The 11213-nt window shown below is 40.3% G+C and overlaps 1 pseudogene; it reads right to left on the bottom strand.

The window, feature by feature from the left end:
* Nucleotides 1-449: 449 nt before the first annotated feature.
* Nucleotides 450-9367, bottom strand: LOC102922636 (melanoma antigen preferentially expressed in tumors-like; annotated as a pseudogene).
* Between the last annotated feature and the right edge of the window lie 1846 nt (nucleotides 9368-11213).

Genomic DNA, 11213 nt, shown 5'->3' with positions numbered 1-11213 from the left:
AGCTGATGGCTCCATGGCAGGTGGGTAAAAATTTTGAATAGGGTAGTTCAAGAACATTTCCCAGGGCAGGTGGTAGAAACTTTAGAGCAGGCTAGTTTAAGGAGGCATATCAGTGTAGTCCCACCCCTGAAGGCTGAAGAGGGACGCAGGCTCCTGCTCTCTCTGCTTCCTGGCCTCATGAATTGGAAGGATCTCCCTCGGCCACAAGCTCTTTACCATGTTCTGCCTTGCTGAAGTTCCAAAGCAGTGCAACTAAACAAGCATGGTGAAACATCTAAAGCAGGGAAACCAAGTTCCTTACTAGTCCATTATGTCAGGCATTTTGCACAATGACTAAAGGCAGACATCAAGTAGATATTTGAGAAAGCCTCCACGATGGTAGCATTGAATCCATGAACTGTTGAGAAGAGATTCAACATCATAGAGTTCACTTTGCATTGAACAGACCATGTAACAAGAACAAGGAAGATAAATTGGGGTCCAAGAGTGTAAAACAACTTTCTTCTATGCACTAATGAACGGTGGAGGAATAGATAAACCACAGAAACATTCAGCCTCTGAGTGGCTTGAGACAGGGACCTTGTTTGTCTGTTCATTCTTGCTGCCTACAATAATATCACAAACAGATCCTTGGTAAATGAGTATGAAATAAAGAAAAACTGAGCCACTCAATGGATAATGGGCACAGATTCTTTTTCTCACTGTTAAATCCAGATGGTTTCCTATAAGCAACTGAAAACATCTTAATAGAGAAGCTTAATACAACTCAGGGGATAAAAGCATCAGTTTCAATAACTACCTGTCCTCCAAAAACATATCCAGGAAACATTAGAGTGTCATGTCTGGAGTCAAGTGCCCAGAAGTAAATCTCAGTGAGGATAAGGGCGTGGTGTTTCATGATGTAGTCTTTCCAACACTTCTACCTAAAACTTTAGTAGGTAGGATGAAGTACTATCAAGAACAATAGTCAAGAAACTCACAGACACTCTCAGAGTCTTCCATCTTCTAAGTTATTCTCTATAGAAATCAGTTACATTTTTATATTTTAACTGTATTTTGCTACAACATAATAACCTTATATAGTCAGTCAATGGGATCAAGAAAAAATTTAATACTTAAAGGGAACATATCAATGTGAAACTGTGTTGGACTGTAAATTTAATCAGAGAAGTTGATCCAATGCATGTCGTTCCTTTCTGCCTCTTGTAGCATTCTTTTCAATCTTGCCTGCACATCAGCAAGCTTCTGTCAATCTAAACTGTCCTTAAAGTGCCATCTCCCATAGCAATGCACGGGGATAGGACAAAACACATATTTAAGCTGCACCAAGGATGTTAAGTGCTCAAGAATTCTCATTAGCATAGTCATGGTAATTGGATTGGAGGAAAAGTTGAGGATTCGGAGTTGAGAACAGCGACTTAGTGCGGAGATGAGAACAGAGATTGTAGAGTCTGTTAAAAGGCAATGATTGATTGCCAGCTGTTGCAAGGTGCTAGAGTTATTCTGCAAAAGGTTACAAAGGGGCTCACTATCTTCCCAGTTCATTGGGTTGTTGCTGATATTCAGGAGCTTTAAGTGGTTGGCTTGAGGGCACTCAGACAGAAACTTGAAGTAGTTGTAAGAAAGTCCACAGAATGGTAGATGTATGAATTCCAAACTAGCTGGTAGGACTCTGCAGGGAGGAAACAGAAAAGTATTTCTGAAAAATGAGGACAAGAAGAGGGAAACTATATGTATGAATCTGAAACAAACAACTTTGTACATGGATTGCATGAGCAGCAAATGATGTGAGCTTTCACGTACTTAGTAGACTTGGGGGTCTATGAAAGACACTTTACCACCCTGACAAATACTATTTTAACCTTGACAGTGTGTACAATACATTGTTATACAGTTGTGTGAAAAACTTGGTGGAAAATATTATCTACTTAGTAATTACAATATAATCCAAGGTGGAGCAAGTTCACCTGCTCAGAAGAGATAGGACAGAGGAGCAACCAACTGGAAACTCCCTTTGGCCAGTCCCCAAGTGACAGCCTCTACAGTCATGGCTCTGACATTACTGTGTATGGGTAGATGGCTATGTGCAATTCTGCCCAACCTGAAGTCTTTCTCTCAGTTCCTCCTCTTCTTCTCTCAATGGCCTGAGGAGGACTGCATTGTTCTTTTCACCTTTATACTTCTGGAATGAGCACAGTGCCCACACATGCTCAACTGACTAAGGTTTTTGTAACCCGATTTTTCTCTTCAATTACAGAAACATACCCTTCCCTAGCTGTTTTTAAACTCCCAGCACAGCCTATGCTGAGATGGAAAGAGAAAGGTCTATGGAAAACTTAAGAATATCTGAGAATTATTTCCTCTCCTCTTAAAAACAGGCTATTATTGGAAACTCAGTATCTATTGCATGCCCTTACCTCAGGGCATTTTCAAGATGATCTGTGAGGCAGAAAGAATACAAGTTGAGCTCATTGAGATGGTCCATGTGCCTAAGCTCAGAGATAAAATTTTGAAAGACTTCCCCATTTAAAGATCTACAGTGATTTTACACAAAGTCTGTCCAGGTGTACTACCTGAGCCAGAAGGGTGGTGACCTCACTCAGAGAAACATGATCAACTGCCAAGTGATCAATACATTTCATATCCAGATGATGTATGGTGTTTCTGCAATCACACAATTTACCTATTTGCAAATCTTGGTAGCACAGGTGCAAAGAGCCTGAGCTCTGCTCTACTTTATTCAGAAGCAGAACCAAAATTCAGTTTCCCTTAAGGTTCTATCAAGGGAAAGGTTCACTAATAATTCCATAGCCTGCTTGGAGGACTGAGCCCCAGGTTCCAAATTTGCTGTACTACACTGGCCTTCGATTTTCAAGATAAGAGTGCTTAGAGTAAGCGCAGGAGTGAAAACAGGCAAGTGACTTAGTACTGCTCTCTGGGCAGATGGTCTTGCAGCCAACATCCTGCCTTAAATCTAGGATCCTCAGTTTAGAGCTCCTGCAAGGAAAAGAGAACACAGAACACTAAGCGGTATCCAAAATTAATATAACCAAGCAGGATCACTGATAACACGTAGTGACAAAATCATCTATTTTTTCTTTTTGTCATTCTATATACCAGCTACCAGCAAAACTTTCCTACACAAATACCGTATCCTTTACTATTTTCTATGATCAACTAATGCTCACAAGTCTTGCAATTCCTGTCTTCTATGAAATATCTCTATTATGTATCTCTATCAATAGTAGCCTCAGCACCTCTATTACAAAATTAAAACCCTCTGTAAGACATCAGAGTTTTTAAGATAACCTCAGCTGACGTACCAACCACCTCACATTGATTTTCAGCCTTCACCATTAACTAACTGTGGAAGATTATCCAGTCCTCTCTTGAAACAGGCTACAGGATAGTGTTTTGCTATCTTGCCATATACCTATTATACACATTCTTACTGAAAAGCTGAGTTCTTGGCAGTAACACCTGAAGACCATAAAGCATGTCTTTCAGTTCACCATGTTTCTTGTATGCTTAATTTTCTAGCATGGAGACAAAAAAGGGCCAAGCCTTTACCATTGCGGTCAGTGTCTTCTCATGCCCATCCACTGAGGAAACAGCAGTGGACAACAGAACAAAATTATCAGTAAACAGCACACATTGTTGGGAAGTGATGGGAGAGCTGAAAAGTGTAGTCTTAACACTCATGTCTATAATGCAAATTTATTAACAGTACCCTCAATCACTTACATTCCATACCCAAACTTGTAAGATACTTGTTCTCAAAGTGACCTCAAGCACTGGACCATCAGTGCCTACTTCTGTAAATAGAGTTTTCCTGCCTTACCCACAGTCAGGACAAATCTCTGTCTACCGCCAGTCTAACGGCCGCTCAGACCCAACCAAGTAAACACAAAGACTTATATTGCTTACAAACTGTATGGCCATGGCAGGCTTCTTGCTAACTGTTCTTATAGCTTAAATTAATCCATTTCTATAAATCTATACCTTGCCACGTGACTCGTGGCTTACTGGCATCTTCACATGCTGTTTGTCATGGTGGCAGCTGGCAGTGACTCCCTTTCCCTTCCTGTTCCCTTAATTCTCCTCTCTGTTAGTCTCGCCTATACTTCCTGCCTAGCCACTGGCCAATCAGTGTTTTATTTATTGACCAATCAGAGCAATTTGACATACAGACCATCCCACAGCAATAGTCTTTTTCACTGTTTCACTTTTTGCATACTACCTTTGGAAGAGTAGCAGGCTGTGGCATAACCTCCTGTGTCTTACCACATCTCTGTTATACAGAGTCTTACCTAGAAGCTGAGTTCTGGACAGGTAGGAACTGAAGACTCTAGAGCATGGCTTTCAGGAGTTCCTGCTGAAATTCCTGAGTACTTAATGATCCAATGTGGAGACACATAAAGGGCCAAACCTTCACCATTGCTTTCACCATATTCTTAAGCCCACCCTTGAAGATGGCAGAGAACAATGGAACAAAAAGCTCCCTTGGAATCTCATCAAGAGTGTGAATTGCTGCAGGCTCATTACTCAGTAGATAATTCAGTAGACTTATAGAACAAATAAAACAGCCACTTCTGGATACTTACCTCTATTTGCAGGCAAAACAAATTGGTTTGTGAGTGTATTAAGGTCTATTTGTATATGAATATACATATAACCAACTCCTTTACATATATGTATACATAAAAATGTGTATGTGATCAAATACCAATAGAAATGAGCACTAAGTTAGCAGAAGGCAATTTTGGTCACTTAGTTACCTGACTCCTGATATTCCATCTCAATAGTATATAAGCCATCACAAAAGAAAGGATAAATCTACATAAACATGATACCCATCATCATTATCTTGAAAATACAAAATACTAAGACATCAAAGAAAAAAGTGATTAAAGAAAAAAAGAATGACATTCCAGCCTATGACTTGTCATACTTGGATCACCTTTGTGGCATATGAAGACACACCAAAATTGCAAGAGATATGCATGAAAGAAGATGGTTAGGGGCTTCAAAATGACCTGAGCCTATAGCTAGAAACACCAGTCCCAACATAATCCTAAAATACAAAAATGTATCCTAAAGATAAAGGGAGAAGCAGTGTAATGAAGCAACTCTCCCAAAGATGTCCAATTAAATCCTTAAGTTCTTTCCTTTATGCGATAACAGTCTACCTGAAAACAGAACAGAAATTCTAAGCATCTAGTAAAGGTGCCACATTAGGTGTTAAGTTGGAAAAAAGAACCATATGACATGATTAGTGTAGACTAGAGGAAGGTATGGAAATACGGAGTGAATTCCATTAAGATGTGTAATTAATATATCTTAAAAATGAATGGACTCAATAGAGAAAGAACAAAAAAACCTAATCTCAAGGTTGTTTGGGAAGTGATGGGAGAGCTGAAAAGTATAGTGAAAGGGGAGTTGAGGAGGTGAATATGTTCAAAATATACTGTATGAAATTCTCAAAGAATTAATAAAATTATTTAATAAATAAGCGAGTGATGTCATATAATGAAAACTTGAAATTACAGTCTTTGAAACACAGTTTCTGACAATGGGTTAAGTCAAAGAGGCTATGAGAATCATTTCAAGAAATCTGGCAATTATGGAGAAAGAAACAGAAGGAGGAAATTAAGTTAAAACTGAATGGGGGTCAATGTATTATAGTAAATGAACTACATGAACTGAGTAGGGTGGGAGGAACCTAAGAAGAAGCAATGCTGAATAAAGGAAAGTGAAGAAGGAAAAGGAGGAAGCATGTTAGGAAGAAGTGGGGAAAGAGGAAGAGATAATAATAGGAGCACGTATTACAAATGTGTGAACAAAACTAGGTAAATGTAAGGAAAGGAATAAAAACTAGAAGGCTTGAAAATGTAAAGTATAAATGATACAAAAGTATAAATGATAGCCAAAAGAAAAAGGGGGAACATAATTGACAAAAACAAATGTTTTAAATGTCTAAATCTTAAAGGTGCTTATTTCTAAGTCCACTATTGGAGTATGCCAACTGAGAATTGACTTTGGATTTTTTCACCTTTATTGACTTTTAGGTTGGTGCTGAGCCCTGACTAGTCAAAGGTCAGTTATCTGACACAACTCTCTTCCTTTTAGGAGTGCTCATTTTTTTCCTATGTCCCATGAACCTCTGCTATGTATTCATAACTTTTATACCTGTAGGGGGCAGGTGCTCCCTCTCTCCAGAGACTCCTCAATTTGTAAATTATGAGGTTGCTGATGTCCATGCAATTATCTCATATGTGTTTTAAGAATTGAGAAGGAAGCCGGGCGTGGTGGCGCACGCCTTTAATCCCAGCACTTGGGAGGCAGAGGCAGGCGGATCTCTGTGAGTTCGAGGCCAGCCTGGACTACCAAGTGAGCTCCAGGAAAGGCGCAAAGCTACACAGAGAAACCCTGTCTCGAAAAAACCAAAAAAAAAAAAAAAAAAAAAAAAAAAAGAATTGAGAAGGAAAGGACCCTGATATTTTTCTTGGGGGTTTGATATCAGTGCATTCTTATCCCACCCAGCAGAAGACAGCCTGTGTGAGAGAGGAGGCTGCTGAAACTTTAAGGTCTTACCTTTCTTTAACCTGACACTTCTGTTTGGTTTGTTCTCTGATTTTAGATTAGTTTTAAATTATTGTTTGTGTGTTTGTATAATGTGTTTAAGTGCAGGTGGGTACATGTCAAGGAGCTCTATGGAGGTCTGAGGACAACTCTTTTTACAGTGAGTTCTTTGTTTTGGTATTAAAGGGAAAATTTATGAATATTCTGATTCTTTGTTTCGCTTTGCTTTATCAAATTCTTAATTTCCAGCTCTCTGGTTTCCTGTCCAGTAATCTCTCCTCGCACTCTTTCCTAATATGATGCCATCTGCCATTAGGCAGCAATCAGAAGCTAATCTCGGGTTTTCAGCCTCCAAAAGTATGACTTTAATGAACTTCTACTCTCTGTAAAGTTATCCTACCTCAGGTATCCCATCATACTAATAAAAAGACTACTACATACATAATGTAAGATATGGAAGTAAAGGCAATAGGATCAGAATAGGGGAAACAAAACTGTCCTTATTTGTGGACAATATGATAATCTAGTTAAAAAATAAAAACATCCTAAGGCACCTACAAAAATTCTTAGAATTAATAAACGAATTCTGCAAAATTTCAGGATACTGAACAAATATTATAGCAGCTCATGCCTGGAAAAACCAGCACTAGAGAGGCAGAAAAAGAAGGAAAGCCAGCTTGGGCTATATAATGAGTTCTGTCTACTCAGAAATATACAGTGAGATCTGCCTCAAAAAAAAATCTATTGGTAAATGTAAGGACATACACTATTCAGAGATTTGGAAGATTCAACACAAGAACCAGCTTCTCCCCAAATTTATATAAAACTTCAATATAATCCATATGAAAATTGAGCAAAACTGTTTTGTATATAGATGAGAGTATCCCATAATTTTAAATAGGAAGACAAACTAGAACAATTTTGTCAACTTTGTCAGTACCCTGATTTCATGGTATTACACAACTATAGTAATCAGGACTGTGTGGATGAGTCAATGCATCATGGAACAGTGAAGCTAAGCGTCTAGAACTAAATCCACCCAAATAGGCCCAGCTTCTTATATTTTTTTTGAGATGGGATTTTGTGATATACTCAAATTCACAGTCCTGCCTCAACCACCTTGTTACCTGGGATTATAGTCACACACCATAGCCCCAGCTTCCTAAACTGATTTTTGAAATATGTAAAGAATTAATTTAAGGTAGGAGAGCTAGCCTTTCCAATATGTAGCATTGGAGTGATTGATCACCATCAGTAAAAGTTGAAACCAGATCTAAGTCTCACACCCTATACAAATACCAATTGAAAATGGCTCTCAGGGTAAATTATAAAATGTAAACTAGAACATTTTTAAAGGAAAATAATTTTGTCAAGAGGCAAAGGCCGGTAGATCTCTGTGAATTCAAGGCCAGTCTGGTCTACAGAGCAAGTTCCAGGACAGGCTCCAAAGCTACACAGAGAAGCTGTCTAAAAAAACAAAACCAAACAAACAAAAAAAAAAGAATTTTGTGGCCCAGAGTTGGGTAAAGAGTTCTTAGATTTGACACCAAACGCACATGGCATAAAAAGAATAATTAGGGTCTGGAGAGATGGTTCAGCAGGTTAAGGGTGTCACACAAGCATGAAGAGTGGAATTCAATCCCTCAGAACCTACATGGTTTTTGTTGTTGTTGTTGCTGTTTGTTTTTGTTTCTGAAAAGCCAGGCATGGTGGTATGTGCACATAATCCTCATACTGATATAGGCAGGAAGATCTCTGAGGTTTGTTGGCCAGCTAACCAAGCCAAATTGGTGAGCTGCAAGGGCAGCAAAAGATCTTCTCTAGGAAAATGAGGTGGAGAACAATTGAGGAAAATACTGAGTGTTTCTCACATATAAACATATATGCACAAACACACCAAAAAGAAAAGGAAGGAAAAGAAAAGATAAAGTTGTTAAACTGAAATTTGAAACTTTTTCTCCAAGAAAGAGCTTGTTATGGTCAGAGATGGTAGTATATGCCTATGATTTTAGCACTCAGGATGCTGAGACAGGAAGATTATGAGTTTTAGGAGTACCTGGGATATGTAGCAAGTTAGAATTAATAAATGACTTCTGCACTTATTAGTAGAGTTCTTATAATTAATAAAGATATGAGTTAATAAATTAATAATGAGTAATTAATCCTACAAACTCATTTATCCTTAGAGTTCTTAAGTAAATGGGTTGATAAATTAACTAATTAGTTTTGCAAACTTGCAGGATACAGAGCAAATATTATGGCTAATGCCTGTAATACCAAAGAGGCAGAAGAAGGATAGTTATAAGTTCATGGCCAGCTTGGGCCACATACGTGAGGTGTTTTAGCTGTTATAGTTTCTTTGTCTGAAGATGGGCAAGCCTAAAGACAACAATATACATTATATATCTAACAAAAGACTAATATAGAGAATTTGTAAAAAAAAAAAAAAAAAAAAAAAAAAACAAACATGGTGGAGTCTTAGGGACGTGCAGCTGCTGAGGCTATGCTGACCTGAGTGGCCTGCACTGCCACCGGCGGCCATGGAGTCATCAGGGCCCTCCATAGCCAAGGTACACATCGATTTCCTTGACTCAGGTTACCACCAAAACATTACAGATACCCGGGGGCTGGGCCAACACCTGAGACCATGTTGGTGCCGGAGGATCATTTTGCTATATGGGACCATGAAGAGCAGGGTGATCTGCACTGCCACCTCAGGCCATGATGACTTCCAGCCTGAGCTGCAGCCAGGGTCTGTGTTGTGGTCTGTGGATCCTGTTGCCATCTAGGCGTGCAACTGCTCAGGGTCTCTAACACCGCCTGGGGCCATGTTGGAGTCGAAGGACCATGCTGCTGCTTGTCCCTGACAATCTGAGAGGCATATGCTGCCACCTTGGTCCATGGTTACATCCAGCCCAATCCGCTACGGATGCCCATGTCTGGGTCCATGGTCTTGCTACAACTGTGGTCTGTGCTGATATCCATTGCCAGTGTTAGCATAAGGGTCCATGCAAACCATATGTTGAATCATGCATTGAAGTACAAGAGCCTCACTGAGCTGGCCCAATCCCTCACTGGCCAGGAGAGAGCTACCACCACCATCAGAGAGCTGACCCCGCCCCTCACTGGTCCCGCCCCTCACAGGAGAGTGGCCACACACACTTGGGAAAGCTGGCTCCACCCCTCACCACAGACATGCAAGAGCTGGCTTTGCCCTCCACCTGAGGGGAGTGGTCCCAGCTGCCCTACTGACCAACGTAACTACCACCCAGGTATACATCCAGGGCTTTGAGTTGTCATTCCCCAACATCTACCTCATCTGTGACCTGTTGGAATGCATGAGGGGACTGGTCCTATGGATCTCTCTGATTGTGAGCAACTGCAGGACATCAGAGAGGAGTTTCAGTGAGTGTCCCGTGTTGATGGTGTGCCAGGAGCCAGAGGCCTTGAACCTGACCAGCAACACATTACACAATGAACATTTGCAAGTAAAGCTGTTTGAACAAAAGGGTCTACTGCATGATACACCACAGCTCCCAGTGCCACTAAGACAAATGATGAGGCGATGGAGAGGCAAAGAAGGAGGAGTGAGGTGTTTTATTTTTCCTCTTTCATTTTGTTTGTTTACTTGTTTGTTCCTTTGCCCTTTTGTTTTTAATTGAAATTGACATTCTTATTTGTATTTTTCTTCTTTTTTATCTTTATCTTATCTTTATTATTTCTTTGTTAATTATCCTTTGGGGGGAACACTACAAAGGTGAGGGGTGGATGTGAAGGACTGGGAAAGGGGTGGGAATGGGGTACATGATATGAAATTCCCAAAGAATCAATAAAAAATATTAAACTAATACTTTAAAAAAAATCAAACATGGGCTTGGGGCTGGTTCAATTTGTAAAGTACTTTTGCTTTGTAAAGACAAGGCTTTGAGTTCAAAACCCAGACCCACTCATGAGCCTAAGGAGGCAAACAGGTCACATATCTGGGAGAAGAGAAACTTGCGAGTCTCCGAGCAGTCTGAGAAGGAGTAGAGAACTACTAGGGGAGCTCTGGCCTGCGGAACTGCAGAGGAAACACTCTTACATGTTGAGCCGTCTGCAAATTGTGCAGAGGGCTCCATAGCTGCACTTCTCATGACTCTTCATCATGTGATGCAGCTGCTTTTAAGTCATCCCTGTTCCATGGCAATAGCCCCCACCCCCATTCCTGCTAATAACCCCAATAAAAATACATTGGTTCATGAAAACATAAAAATAGTGGGGCATAGTGGTGCATATCTGCAATCCCAGTGCCGGAGGATCCCTGGAGTCCTCTGCTCAACAAGTCTAGCCTAACTGATGAGTTCTAGACCCATGAGAGGCCCTGTCACAAAGAAGGTAGATGACGTTCCTGAGGAGGCCTTCACATACATGCATGCCGCTGGAACAAATCCCCACCCCCACACTGTGCTGGTTAATTTTATGTCAACTTGGCACAAAGTCAGAGGGGATGAGAGAGCCCCAACTGAGAAAATTTTTCCATAAGATCAGGCTATAAACAAGCCTGTAGGGCATTTTCTTAATTGATGTGGGATGGTCCAGCTCATTGTAGGTGGTGCCATCCCTGAGCTGGTGGTCTTAGGTTCTATAAGAAA

Source organism: Peromyscus maniculatus, chromosome X, assembly GCF_049852395.1.
Source record: "Peromyscus maniculatus bairdii isolate BWxNUB_F1_BW_parent chromosome X, HU_Pman_BW_mat_3.1, whole genome shotgun sequence".
In the NCBI taxonomy this organism is placed as follows: domain Eukaryota; kingdom Metazoa; phylum Chordata; class Mammalia; order Rodentia; family Cricetidae; genus Peromyscus; species Peromyscus maniculatus.
The sequence above is the reverse complement of the archived record's forward strand: the minus strand, read 5'-3'. Positions and strand labels throughout refer to the sequence as shown.